Below are 15,000 nucleotides of genomic sequence, written 5' to 3' on the forward strand. Positions count from 1 at the left end.
TCAGGCCTTCTTCGTTTTTTTAGTGAGTTTTACAAAATGTGTGAGGCAGTGACGCATACATTAAAAAGGAAAACATTAAGCTTACCTGAAAGCTAACCGTTGTAAATAAGTGTTTTGTCTCTCGCTCTACTCCTCACAGCTTTAAGGTGTTCTTCAATGAATTTTTATGTTCTTATCCTTCCTAGGCTCCTCTTGTGGCTTTCTTCGCTTAAATTTCTCGAATGACCAAAGTTCCTAAAGTAAACAGGTCTTTGAACGCGACGACAATGCCCACACCATTTCTTGCATGATTTGCCGCCAAGAAAAACACGGGTGCACATTCCCGCCAACATACCGGCCCTTCCTCCGACGGGCTGACACCTGATTCCCTTCCCTTCCCCGCAAAGAATGTACGGGCAGGCGTACGCTGACGTCACAAGCAAATAGTTTACCAAATTTTCTTACCTATGAAGCTTCGCTCTCGCGCTCGCTTACGCGCACACAAGGCACAGCAGATTCACTTTTGGGCTTGCTTGTATGAACTCTGTCGGCAAGATTTAGTGCGGAACTGTCTTCTTAAGATAAAGACAGGAAATGTACGGATATCTTTCCCAAACGACGTACGCGAGGTGTAATGTCCCTATTTGACCTGAGATAGTGCACAGCACCTATTCCAGTTCCAGCGTTACTCATCTACCATTAACGCGCACAAGTATTCTTTTTTTTGCAAGAACTGTTCCCGCTTGGAACGCTTTGTCTCCTGTTTCCGTATGTGCTGATTCCGTTGCTGTGTTCCATTCAAGTATTTGTAATAATTTAATGTGTTGACGATTGTAATTTTATTTGTTTTATTTAGTTATTTGTTTTTATTTTGTTTATTTGTCTCGCTGTCAATGTCATGAGCTTCCGTGTACTGACCGTCCATTGCAGATTAGCTCGCTGGAGACCATTATATCAATTAAAGATTAAAGATACATAACTGAATGGTAGAACCGCTGTGCGTGAAGCCATGAAACCATTTGGTTCTCTTCATTGTTTTATAAGAAAAACATTTTTGCTAATTCCAATTAATCTCTAAATGAATTCAAGTTTTGAAAGCCTACTACAAAAATCTTTTTCTGGCTCTAAAAGTCCTAAAACTCTTGCAACTTGCTAAATTCATCGATAAATCTCCAGACTTTCTAGGGATGGCGCAGTGGTGAGAGCATTCGCCTCCCACCAATGTGGCCCGGGTTCGATTCCCAGACGCGACGTCACATTGGGTTGAGTTTGTTGGTTCTCTACTCTGCACGAAGAGGTGTTTCTCCGAGTTCTCCGGTTTCCCCCCCTTGTCAAAAACCAACGTTAGATCTGATTTGCGTTGATTTGTTAATTTCAGTTTACAGTGTCTCCAGTTAGTGCTCCAGCGCTAGAACGACTAGAATTTTTTTGTCGTTTATTGTCTTCTTTTTTCCGAGGACACTTTGTGACGCTTATTTAAATTCTGTAAATATTAACTTCATTTCTGGGCATATCTGAGTAAGTTAAGTACAGGCTGGAGTTTTCCAAGTTGTTTTTTCTTGTTGCATTTTAAGGTGTCAAGTACAAAGATGAGTGTCCTGTTGACAAAATGATTCCCATCTACTTGATCGTGTATGGCACAGCAAACCTCTTTGCCAGCTGTTGCGTTTGTTTTGTGGTCCGCCAAAAATCCGGCGGCGACGAGGAACGATCGGTGAATCCAGTACAGGCGGTTGTTCAACTGTTTCTGACCTCTTGGTTCGTTTGCGGAAGCGTGTGGGTTTATTCGAAGTACGAGCCGAACTACAATAACCCGGCAAGCGCTGATTACTGTCATAAGACATTGTACTTGTTTGCGTTCTGGGTAACCACTTCAGTTTACATAATACATGGCATTGTGTTTGTTGTTGCGCTTGCTATGGTTACTCTCATGTTGTGCAAGGTAGAGTGGGTGGATCAACCGGTATAGGGAAATTTTTCTTTACATTTTTTGTCTCATTAGCATAAGACTATTGATTTCTAATCAGTCAGCTGGTCTCTGAAAACTTATGTATCGCGATATGTATGGGTAATCAAATGGTGACGAGTGAAACTCGGAGAGAATAATTTCACGCGTTTTTTGTCCAAAATCAAATAATTTCCCGAGTTTCTAGTGAAATTATTCCCTAATTTCACTAGTATACCGTTTGCTTAGCTATTGATATCATAGGTGACAAATTGCGTTCATAAGACGCCATTTTGGCACGGCAGGAAAAGTTGCCATGGCAACATTTTAATTTCACATGTGAAATTATAAATTAACGCTGAAATTTCGTGCTAAAGTTAAGGAATAATTTGTCACCCATGTTATTAATCAGATAATTTCTCAGTAATGGCAAATTTGACAAAGAATGCATGGGAGTATTAGCGCTTTTGCCACACAAGAATTTATCAGTGAATGATGACTAGTCGCGAGCTCCCCGTTATCAAAGCTAAAAGGCTTAAATTTAGAGATTTAAATAAGTTTAACAAGTTCTTTTACACCGTGTTTTTACCTTTTGAGTCATTTGTGAATAGCATGAGTCTTCTTTGAGCAAACTCGTGGGTTAATGATTAAAAAATCTCTTTAAAAATGACGTCAAAACAGTTCCTTCGACAAGGACAAAAATGGAAACGAATGAACCAACATTTGTAGTCTGCCTTATTTCATCTCTTAGTCCACTGACCCGTGCAACACCGAAGGAGCACGACAATTTAGATTGAGTTAGCCACGCGTTTACAGGAAAACGTTAAACGACAGGCTAAGGCCCCATCCACGATAAGGCGTTTTTGCTTGAAAATGAAAACCTTTTGAGGCACTTTCGCCTATTATCCACACTACAACGCTCAAAACCGTTGACGGAAACGGTTTACAAAGTGGAAACGTTTGAAAGCGCATTGCTTTGAAGACTTCTGGAAACGATGACCTCAGGGTGTAGGCAACGTTTAAAAACGCAAGAGTGTGGATCATTGAAAACGAAACGTTTGAAAACGCAGACTTAAAAGGCATGGAAATTGTTGACAAAAGCTGTTGACATCGTTGTTGAGAGTTGTACTGCTGTAAAATTTGGGCATTGTCAACAATCAGACAGTTGTTTGATTTAATCTCAGTTTTATTCTGTTGGCTACAGATACTGAGCAGTCAAGGGACACGTTGGAAAGAGAGAACCCTCATGGTCTCAATGAGAAGCAGCAACCTTACGTTTTCCGTTTCCCGTATCACGCAAACGCGATCCTCAAATTTGTCACATTTCTGCCATGTGAAATGACCAAATCACAAGTGTTGCGCATGGACGCTTTCATCGGCGCGACGCACGTGCCATTTTCGGCCAATCAGACATAAGCTGGCGCCTATATTCGGCGCAGACGCACTCAGATCGTGTCACAGACCGCCGCAGACAGTAACAGCTCATTTGGGAAAATATGCTACAAAAGAAAAGGTGAAATAAAAACAGGCAAACATTTTTTTTTCTGACAGTTTTGATAACTATTTGTTAATCCTTTTTCGTCAATAGTTAAAATATTCACTACTACGTTGTTTCTATCAACTGACTTAGTTTCACTCTCTTTACAACATTTAAAGAATACTTCAAGAACAGGGATTTTAAAGGTCGGACCAATTCTCGCAAATGGTTTGGGAATTTTCCGAATTCCATAGTCCCTAGTCCATGTGGACTACCTCTGGAGGTTGTCTAGATTTTCCGAAAATATTTTCGCGGAAAATTGCCTTTCCATTTGACCTCAAACCGAAATTTCCGGATTTGTTGGCTAAATGGGAAGCACCCATGTCGTCACCTGAGCCAAACGGATCAGAGAAAATCCTAACAACAAAATTAAAATCGAAGTAAGGGTTAAAAACCTACCAGATTAAGGTTATTTTAATAAGGTCCCTATTTTGGCCGTTTGCCGTCGTGGAGAGGTGGCCTTTAGCAGAAGTGCAACTGTAATAATAATAATAATGATACTAATTGCGTTGATAACCTCATAATTGAGAAGATGATACTAGAAGATGCCCACTTCAATAAAAAGAATCTGTCTTGTAGTTGGATCGATGTCAAGATAGCATTCGATTCTGTTTCTCACGAATGGATCACCAAAGCAATCGAGATGCATGGAGTGAACGCAGATCTCATCCATCTCATCAAAACTATTATGAAGGCATGGAACATCAACCTCGAAGTAATTACCAACAAAGGCAAGGAGATCATTGGTCCGATTAAAATAAAGAGAGGAATTCTGCAAGGGGATTCTTTTTGAGTGCGACCATTTACATTAACACTTAATCCTATTGCATGGTACCTGAGGAGTACAGAGGGATATAAATTGTCCCATGCCCAAGACCAAAAGATCACACATGTGATTTTCGTTGATGACTTAAAGACTTACCATCGTTCTGAACAAAAAGCTGTGTCCGTTACAAGCAACCTAAAGAAGATGTTCACAGACATTGGCCTGGAATGGGGGATAAACAAGTGCGCTGCCATACACTTGAAGAGAGGCAAACTAAGTACCAGCAACAACAGCACTGCATTGCCTGTAAGTAACAACTGTATATCCCAGTTCTGAGCAACGATGATCACTACAAATTCCTAGGAAAATATCAAAACAGTCAACATCTAGTAGACAAAGTTATAGAAGCAGCCGCCAAGGAAGACGAGAACCGACTATGGGCTGTTTGGACTTCCCCACTGTCAGTCCCACGCAAGGTCAGCGCAACGAACATCTACGCATTGCCTATCTTACAATACTACATGTGGTCAACCGACTGGTGTCTTAACAACCTTAAAGAACTCGATAGATTAACAAGACATGTAATCAAAGAGTGCAGTGGAAAGCATAAGCATGAATCGACAAGATTATTGTATCTACCATCAGAAGAAGGAGGAAAAGGATTGATTGAAATAGAGTCAGTGTACAAGAATACCAAGCTTAAAGTAGCCCATTACATAAATAACAGTGAAGATCCACACATTAAACTAGTCAAATCATTCCAAAACGAAAAAGAAAAGAGAAACTTGCGGTCAGTGTTCAAAGATGGCAAAAGATATGCAGAAGAACTAGAACTCAATTGCTACTTTGAGGATGGCGCAACAGTCTTGGCACAAACAACGTAACAATAGTGAACGAGAAAGAACCCAGGAAAATAAAACAGATCATCCATAAAGCAAGTATGAAGAAACGCAAAAATGAAGTCACGAAACAGCCATGGATCGGAAAGTTTGTGACTCAACACTGGCAGGATCCAGAAGTATCAGCCCATTCATACGACATCTTTAGACAATGGAAAAAGATCAGGAGACAGTATCACACGTTCTGTGTTGATGTTCTCAAATAGCACAGTCACTGTATAAAGCACGACACGACAGAATGCTACGGCCCGTTTACCATGCTTTACTGGAAAGATACAAATTTGAAGAATCTGAGTATTCTAATCCGTGGTACAAGCAATCTTATCAGCAACCAAGCCAAGAGAATAACGAGGCAAAGATCTTGTGGGACATACCCTGGAAATTGAAAAAATGTCCAATGAATGGCGCAAATAGACCGGATATCAGCGTATTGGACAAAAAGAATAAAGAATGGATCATCATAGAAGGAACAATATGCAACCCAGAAAAAATCACAATGAGAACTAAACAAAAGAAAGATAAATATATAGATTTAAAACTAGGTATTAAGAACTTATACCCAGGTCATAAAGTAAAGCTCATTACAGTAGTCTTTGATTTTCTCGCAGTTTACTACAAGGATCTTGAAGAAGAACTTACCAGCATATTGGATAACAACTTAGCAAAGACAACTATTGAACGCTCGCAAAAGTGGATCATCTCCCAAAACTGTGAAATAGTAAAAAGGTTTCTCTCATAAACTGATTTTCGTTAAAGCCGTTTATGGATGATAAAGATGTATATAGTATCTTATTTGCATTGTTTTTTAAATTTCTTTTTCTTTTTATCGTTTATAAGGATCATTCTATGAATTTTGCTACTTTTATTTTTTAGTTTTACAATATTACACCGTAATTTGTTAAATTGACCACAGTCATAAGGTTTTATAGGATAGTTACATGAGCACCATTGCCCAGGCCTACAGGCCCGCAAAGGTTGTAAAATCATTTGAGGATATTTCAATAAAGTCTCCAATAATAATAATAATAATCTTTTATGTAAAACAATATGGGCAACCATAATGACGTTGTGAAATCCACGGTGGCCACGCGCGTGAAATTTATAAACGAAAATAAGCTCATTACCAGAAATTTAAGACAAAATGGCGGACGCCCAGACTCCACCCAGACCTTGCGCTCTCCCAAAATGGCCGCCGATCGTTATAGGGAAATGTATGGAGAAAATTGAAGAAGTGGAAATTTCAGATTTAAAGTGGCATACACGACATTTGCCGACCTCTAAATGTAAAGTGTACGTACCATATCATTATTTACGGTAGTTTTGGTCTCTCGAAAGTTCGCCAACGTGCCGCCAACAACACATTTTACGAACGGCTGTTACAGTTCCTTGAGCTCTCTAATTCTTTCAAAAAAGCTCAGAGGTGCCTACCTTCCCTCCACATTTTAGAACATTTCGTTGATGTGAATCCTTGGTGCCGACCTCTCTAATCGTCGATCGATGTTCAAACTTTAAAACGTGATAAAAATCAGCCTTTATCCATTCCCCAAATTGCCGCCCAAATTGCGATAAAAGAGGTAAAAATACATCCATTTCTGCGATAAAAGCGGTTCAAAACGCACCACTGCGCTTATTATTCCTAGTGAAAAGTAGGGTTTCTGTCTCCAGTTTGTTTTGATCGCCATCTTTACAGGTGGGTACTTCATATATGATTATTATTATACAGAATATCGCTGGCTAAGTGTACTGTGGGCCCTGATTTTTGAAAATTATTTTTACTCTGCCAAGTCACACGCATGAAACGAAGTTGTTTCTTCTCTCTAAAATCGTCATTCGAACAGGAGCCCAGACTCTAGTTTCCCCTTTTTCACTCTCCCTTGTATTGACAACCTCAAAAAAAAAATTAAATTGATTCAGATCCTTTGATAGTGTGTTATTTCAGTCCTTGTTTTTTCTATGTACTGCTTTCTTTATGCCGCCATCTTGATAATTTGAAACCGCGTGCCAAATACTTCGCGGGCGCAAAATGTCGCCGATTTCTGGTAATGATAGTAAAATCCTGTTTTGTCTGACATAGATATCTCATTGCAAGATTTTATGGCGGTCTTATGGTTGCCGCTATTAATAGGAAACAGAGAGTAAAACAATTGGGCAACCATAATGACGTCATGAAATCCAAGAGAACGAGCGCGTGAAATCCTGTTTTTTCTAACACTGGTATCTCATTGTTGGGTTTTCTACCGAAATGTGAAATTAGACGTCAGTTTAGGTTTCCTCAAAGCGCGCTAGACGGTACGAAAAAGAAACTATTGAGGGCATTTTGACAAATTGCGTCATTCTTGAGCGTCGTATATCGCACATGCACAGTAAAGAAATAATTTATGTCATACCTCCGAATTGTCCTTGGTTGTTGACGGACAGTCCTTGAGAAATGGGTGCGAATGCAGATGATTTTAGCAATCCTTGGGAAAATGAGGGCACCCCGGAAAGATTAAAACTTTTTCATAATTTTTGTTCAAATATCAGTGAGCTCAGAAATTTTCCTCTGAATTCTCTCCACAAGTATCATTCCATTGTCAAATTAGAAATAAAGGCGTGACGGCATAAATTCGCTCGGCCGCGTGACTCGATCATTCAGTATTTCGAACATTCCTAGATTTCACAAAACTTTAAACCCCATGAAACTTTTAAATAACACTTCTGAAAGTGGCTCACCAAAAATTTCCTTTCTGACGAATTTCCAATTTTCGGTTGTATCTCGGGACTGTCGATATTTAGAGACAGACGCTCTTCTGCTAGGTCAGAAAGCAAGACAGGCTCTACTGAAAGCCAAGCGAATCAGCTAAAGAATCATGACGGCTGAATTTGATGGCAATCCTAAGACTACTGTGATTGTTGTTTACGCACCTACCAAGTGTGCGGATGAAGTTGAAGTCGAGGGATTTTATAACGACTTGAGTAATACCCTGTAGGATGTCCCAGTGCATAATTTTCTTGCTTGTATTGGAGGTTTCAATGCAAGATTAGGGCGGGATGTAGTTCCATTCACGTATCATGATGTAACTAACAGAAATAGAAAGTACCTCGTAGAATTACTATCAGAGCACAGTCTGATAGCAGCTAACACTTTGTTTTCAAAAACGACCAGGAAAACTGTGGACCTTCACGGATAGGTCAGGCTCGTTGCGGCAACTCGATTACATATTAGTGCGCCGAAAGTGGAGAAACAGCGTCCAGAATGTTGAAGCTTACATCACATTCAGCGCAGTGGGATCTGACTATCGGGTAGTCTGTGCTAAAATCAAGCTTAGTCTTAGAGTATCTAAGGTAGCCAAGAAGAGGAAATATGACTGGAAAAAAGTTTTCCACTGACCCTGATCTTCAGTGGAAATACAAAGTCGCTGTCAAGAATAGATACCATGTATTGAGCGGTGAGGGTAATGGGGTTAAGTATGAAAAGTTTGATAAAGCCAACAGACAAGCTATGGAAGAATGCCTGTCTAAGAAAACAAATGCAAGGAAATCCCTCCGGTCATCAAACGCACAAGTGGTATAAGCCCGCCAGGAAGCAGATACCGCGCGGAGTCTGTGCGAATATACCAACACCGAGGAAGATAAAGAAGCTTGGTCTCCATCTCTAAGTAATCTGTATAAAGTATATGATCAAGTGAGGGAAGTGGAATTAGAGGCACAAATACGAATCATCGAAGCCTCTCATGGAGCCCAGAAATATGATGAGGCATGGAAGATAGTTAATGAGATTACTGGAAGGAAAAGAGCTAAAGATGGTCAAGTAGAGGGATCAAGCCCTGAGGAACGAGTGATTACATGGTTCACCCACTTTAAGAAACTCCTTGGTAATCCTCCAGAGGTAGAAGATTTGGACGAAGAGATACCAAACATCTTGAGGACCTTGATATCAATGACGGCTTGTTCACTATAGTAGAGCTCAAGGAAGTGAAATCTTCTTTAAAAATCAGGAAAGCAGCTGGACCGGATGCAATACCACCTGAAGTATTCAAGTTATGTGACTTTGACAACATATGTCTAGACTTCTGCAATCAAGCTCTGATAAAAAATGACAAACCTGATCTGTGGTCCAAAAGACCGGTAATTACAGGGGAATCAGCCTGATTTGCATTGTACCCAAGATGCATAATCGCCTGATTTTAAACCGAATCAGGAGTGTAATTGACATCCGACTCAGAGTAAATCAGAACGGTTTCCGGTCCAAAAGATCTACAGTGGCCAAAATATTAACACCCAGAAGAATAATGGAGGAAGTTAAAGCTAATAACATCGAAGCTGTCATGACCTTCATTGACTTCAAAAAGGTATTTGACTCAATTCATCGGGGTAAAATGATGCGTATTCTTCAAGCCTACGAGATTCTTCCACCTAACCTATTGCAATCTATTGAGACGATGTATACGAATACAAAGGCCAAAGTGATTTCACCAGATGGAAAAACAGAGATGTTCGACATCACAACCGGTGTGCTGCAGGGCGACACATTAGCTCCTTTCCTGTTTATAATCTTGCTAGACTATGCTATGAGAAAATCTATCATATAATGGCTGTGAAAGAAGAGGAGCTGGGATCTACCATCACCCCTCGAAGATCAAGAAGACACTCTAAAGTAGTTCTTGCTGACTTAGGCTTCGCAGACGACTTAGCACTACTGTCGGATGAAATAGCTCATGCTCAGGAATTACTGCTAACAGTGAAAAAAGAGTGTAAGAAAGTTGGCCTTGTACTGAATGCAAACAAAACAAAATCAGTTGCTTATAACATTGATGAACCAACACCATTACATACATCAGATGGCACTGATCTGGAATGGAAGGATGACTTCAAATATTTAGGGTCGTGGGTTTACGACTCAGAAAAAGACATCAGCATAAGAAAAGCACAGGCTTGGAGAGCTTTGAATGATATGACCAAAATATGGAAGTCCAATATGAGTAAAGATTTGAAAATCAGATTATTCATAGCCACCATCGAATCAATCTTACTTTATGGATGGCTGCGAGTGCTGGGCTCTGTCAAAAGCACAAGAAAAGTCGTTGAATGGAACGTACACTAGGATGCTGCATAAAGCCTTAAACATTTACTGGAGCAGCCATATACTAAACCAACAACTATACAGAGACCTACCAGCAGTCGGCAACAAAATCGCCTCCCGTAGACACTGTTATCGCCATCCAGAGCTAAGCACCCAGAAATTAGTCCTTTGGGAGCCCACACATGGTCATCCCGGTAGAGGAAGACCGAGAATTACCTATATTGACACTCTTAAGAGGGATACTGGGGCATTCGAAGCAAGTGAAATTGCTGCACTGATGGCTAATAAGAGGCTCTGGAATGAACTAGTGGTTGCCCGCCTTCGGACGACCAAGTGAGTGAGTGAGTGAGTGAGTGCATGGGTGCTCTTAATACGGTAACATAGGTAAACCTCTCAGTAAGTTTTCCGCTCCTCTTTTTTTTTTTTTTTGTCGTGATAGTAACGGGCGATGTATCTCCACAAGGAACCCAGGTTCAAAGTCGTAAACCCACTGCAACATGTAATTAAATAAAAGGAGAATACAAGCTATTGTTCAAACGTTTACTTTATTTGATACAGTCTACCCAGAATATCACTGCTTAAACGGCTCATACGGTTACTCCTGAATTACTACGAAGTATTTTCTTTAGTTTCCCTAGCCCTGGAAAGGCTGTTTTGGAGTAACTTGGCCTCTTCCTATGAAAATATAAATATATTAATTATTATGTTAAAAGATTTGAATTGTAAGTAACAAGGAATTAATCACTTGAATTTGAGTAAGACTGTTTCCTTTTTCAAGCAGTCAAGCAGTTTTTTCTTCAAATCATCATCAGAAACTCCATTCACAAATTGGTCTCTCACTTGTCTGTCTTCATCTATGTAATTGCAATCTTTAACTAAAAGCATCAAATCAGTGACAAACGAAGTGATTGTCTCTTTAGGGTTCTGAACTCGTTCCTTGAATTTCTTTGAAGCTACAATCTCATTACATTCAGCGCTTACCGTTCCTTCCAGTTTAGTCCACATCAGTTCGTAATTGTTTAACTCTTCACCCTTGCCCCAGTCTAAACTGTCATAAATCTTCTGTCCTTCCGGTCCGAGCCAATCTTGTACCAGAATACACTTTCGTTCCACACTTTTTCTTGAATGCTTTTAATGCATCGAGGCGATTTTCTTGGCGAGCATTGACCTTTGGTCGCTCAAAGTTCATAATATTTCCAGGAAAATGATCAGCCAGATTTTGTCATGAGCATGACCTTGAGCAGGATTTTGAGCAGGAGCACCCTCATCGCCTTCGCCAGACATCCTTCACAACGGCAGTAATCAACAGATGCAGAAATTATCAGAATTCCTCGCTCCAGCAGAAGGTTGACGATGAAAATTCGCTCGGAATAATCGCTTTTCGCCTCACGATGTAAATTGCAGGAGGTTTGGCGCGAACTGGTTCGGTGACTGTCTTCGCCGAAATGTTTACAGCTTTTCCTCCTGGATCCTCCAAACAGGTTTCACAGCAGATTAGAAGTAGTTCAGCAGTAATTTTCTTCACTCCTGGTACCATGTTATTGCGTGGAGAGACGACGACACAAGTTGATAACTCAACGTTTAAGACGAGATTTTTTTGAACATCGAGCAATAAAGCGCGCCAAAAATCCCATAAGAGCTTGCGCGCATCTTACTTTCAGATCAGAACTTGTACCGTCGGCCATATTGTGTCGTGGTGGAAGAGCACATAGAAGTTGTGTTGAGTGCAAGCGATTAGCCAACCATTTTACACAGGTATTTCATTCAGTCACTTCGGAAAGATCTGGAAAGCTTTGAAAAACGTTTTGAAGCGGTGAATTTATCGTATTTAGTTTAACCTTCTTGCAAGGTTATAACCAGTACGCAAATTGTTCGAAAAGATCTTTCTGCCGTAAGATTTCGAGTTCTCCGACTCTGCTAATAAGAGATCCAGTCTAGAATTAGTGTGTCAAGACTTGCTTTTGGACTATCTTGAGATTGCAAACCTAATAATTCTTATTACACTTCTATTAAAATAGTGTAAACAGTTCTTTTGTCATTGCCTTGTCTGTGACCGGTGATCTGATATTCGAGTTAGAGGTAGTCAAGTTGATGTGGAAGCAGCTTCTGTCACTTGCGTTACGGTTCAGTGAGGTTTCCTACAGATCGTTTTCGGACTGCTGTTGTCGTTACAGCTGGGTGTACTCTATCGCTAGACCTTGCAAAAGGTAATTTTGTCCTTTTTTTTTTTTTGAAAGGTATCGAGTATTCGTGGATAGGTTCCTTTAGAGTTGATTTTCAGCTTATCTCCCGCACACTTCTTCCGTAAAAAGGTTCGTGAGACCCCCAGTGTTTAAGTGTTTCCTTTTCAGTTCCCCCTATAAAATTACACATTAAGATTGTGTTCAGCTTAGCTTCAATTGTCAACTTTCAATTTCGATTGTTGAGTTGAATTTATCATAAAATTTGCCACAAATGTTTCACTTTCCAATTCACTAGAGTTAAGTCTAGCATATATCAAAGTTAAAAAAAAAAAGAGTTATTGAAGGTTTGATCTTTGTGAAGAATTGAAAAAAAAAAAAAAAAGAAAGGAACTAGTCCCAGCTGAGCCTCAGAGATTGTAAACAATGTCTTCATCAGTACTTACTTATAGTATATGTAAAAACCCTACAAGGAAGGAAGAATCTCGTCCCATAAATGATGTTAAAGGAAAAATGTCAAGCCTGTAGGAATACCACTATCCACCTCTGATGTTCAGCGTCCAAATGCACAACTCCCCTTTACAAGCTAAAACATTTAAAGTCACTACCAAAGTCCACTTATGTCCAGGTTTGACCCTAATTAGATACACGCCCAATTTTGACATCCAACACAAAGTGTCCCTTTAAGTCTAAGCATTTGCTACCTATTTTCAACAATAAGGTAAGGGTAAAGGTCAGCATTATTTTTAGCTTTGGGTAAATGCAGCAGTTAAGCTTCACTTAAAGAGCAGCATTTGGGGGACACTTTGTGACATAAATTGTCTGTATTCTGAGACACAAGTGATGTTGAAGTTGGCGAGAAGAGCAAGGGGACACTTTGTGACGCTTATTGAAATCCGCGTGCATCTAATTAGGGTCAAACCTGGACATATCTCCCAAAGTCAGTAAATGATTTGTTCCCTAAAGCTAAGAAAACTTTTTTGGAAAAAAAGTTTGGCTGTGTGGCCCTCATAAGCAGTTTAAGGTGCTGTGGTGCATGTTATGTAAGGTTGCACAGGCTGTCACCCAGTGTAAACAAAAGTGTTGCACAGCCCCTGTCTGCAAACAATTCTATTCAAAATCAAGTTGTTTGTGCCCCAGTGTCATATGAACTGACGTCAAAGCGAACTCAGCAGAGGATTTGAAACAAACTTTAAAACTGTGCAAGGCAAAAAGTGGCTGAACTTAAAACAGAAGTTGAAAACATGGGTGCCTCAAATGAACAGATCTGCCAGGAAATTCTTGAAGGCCAATTTGATGGGGTAAACTTTCCCTCTTTTAACTCACATGGTAAAATTCTACCATACATATTCTACCTTACTAGTTGGTTTTTCAGTTTATTTGGATTGGTAATGAAAAGATGAACACAATTCAAGGATCTCTCAAGCCCGCGAAACTGAAAACATGGCATACTGTCATGCTTGCATAACAGGGTAAAAGTTACTACTGGTAACCCTACAAAATACAGTAAGGACCCACACATAAGAACCTAGAATTTTCGAGGTCAGGCTGAGCAGGTTCTAATATTTTAGGCTATTTTTTCATAATTCAGACTGATTAGATGTAGTTTCTTAATAGGTTCTTATTTCTCAGAGGAACAACAATAAATTTCTATATTTTATTCATAAGATATGTAGACAGTATTGCACTGAAGCTTTATGGAAAAGATATTTCTAGAGAAAATCCAATAAAATGCCAATCAAAGAAAACATATACACAATAGACCTAATCGGCTAACTCAATGTTGTACCCAATTCAAATCTCCCGAGATTAAGATTCTTTGTGTATTGTATTTGCATTATAATGTACCATTCATATTTAAATGATATGGAAATACCTGAAACAAAACGTTTTATTCCCAGAGGGTTTGAATTGGGTACAACATTGAGTTAGCCGATTAGGTCTATAACAGGAGTTTTCTCGAGGGTGATATTTTTGTAAAAGTACCTCTTTTTCTTTGCCAGGCATGAGTTTGTACTGTATGCATTATTCCCTAAAATAGAAAACTAATCCAGGCTATAAAGAGTACTCTTTTTGCATTCTAATAATCAGATCAGAGTCAGTAATTATTACTGACTTATTCAACGTCAGGACATTTTTCCTTTACCTTTGATAATAAAAAAATAAGATCACAATATTTTTCACCTCTATCAGTACTTTGCACGAATATTGGCTTTAGCAATGTTTTGGAAACATGATTGTAAACATGCGAACCTCACTCTCTAGGAGGTGTTTCTTACTAGAAGTAAAAAGTAAAAGGAGCAAGCCATTGTCTTCACTTCTTTGAAATTCCATTCAGGAAAAAGTGAATGCAAATGCTAACATCATGGAGGGCTTAGCTCTCAGCTACTCCAGAGAGAGACCTGGAAGTCCCAAATGGGTTGAACTGTTAAACTGTGTGGAACAGCAATACACAAATAAGGAAATTTAGCAAATGTTCAGGTTTACTAACAGTCGAGGAGAAGAAGTATCATGCACAGACTACGAATTAACAAAAGCTAGACTTTATAGTAAGATGTATGGTCCAGGAGCAGCACTTCCGAAAATAAGACGCCAATATAGTCATAAACTTCCACCAGAAACCATTGCTTTT

At 39.5% G+C, this 15,000-nt stretch overlaps 1 protein-coding gene and 1 long non-coding RNA gene across 3 annotated transcripts in view; one reads left to right on the forward strand and one right to left on the reverse strand.

Annotated features, from left to right (window-relative positions):
* LOC137978821 (transmembrane protein 272-like) overlaps nt 1–15,000 on the forward strand; it is a 77,946-nt gene that overhangs the window by 43,488 nt on the left and 19,458 nt on the right. The gene's annotated exons all lie outside the window — the stretch shown is intronic.
* Nucleotides 14,301–15,000, reverse strand: part of LOC137978822 (uncharacterized) — a 3,611-nt gene continuing 2,911 nt past the window's right edge. Inside the window, exon 3 of the long non-coding RNA XR_011118222.1 lies at nt 14,301–15,000. This exon is cut by the window's right edge and continues 59 nt beyond it. This is a non-coding gene — a long non-coding RNA (uncharacterized lncRNA).

The sequence above is a fragment of the Montipora foliosa genome, chromosome 12, assembly GCF_036669935.1.
Source record: "Montipora foliosa isolate CH-2021 chromosome 12, ASM3666993v2, whole genome shotgun sequence".
In the NCBI taxonomy this organism is placed as follows: domain Eukaryota; kingdom Metazoa; phylum Cnidaria; class Anthozoa; order Scleractinia; family Acroporidae; genus Montipora; species Montipora foliosa.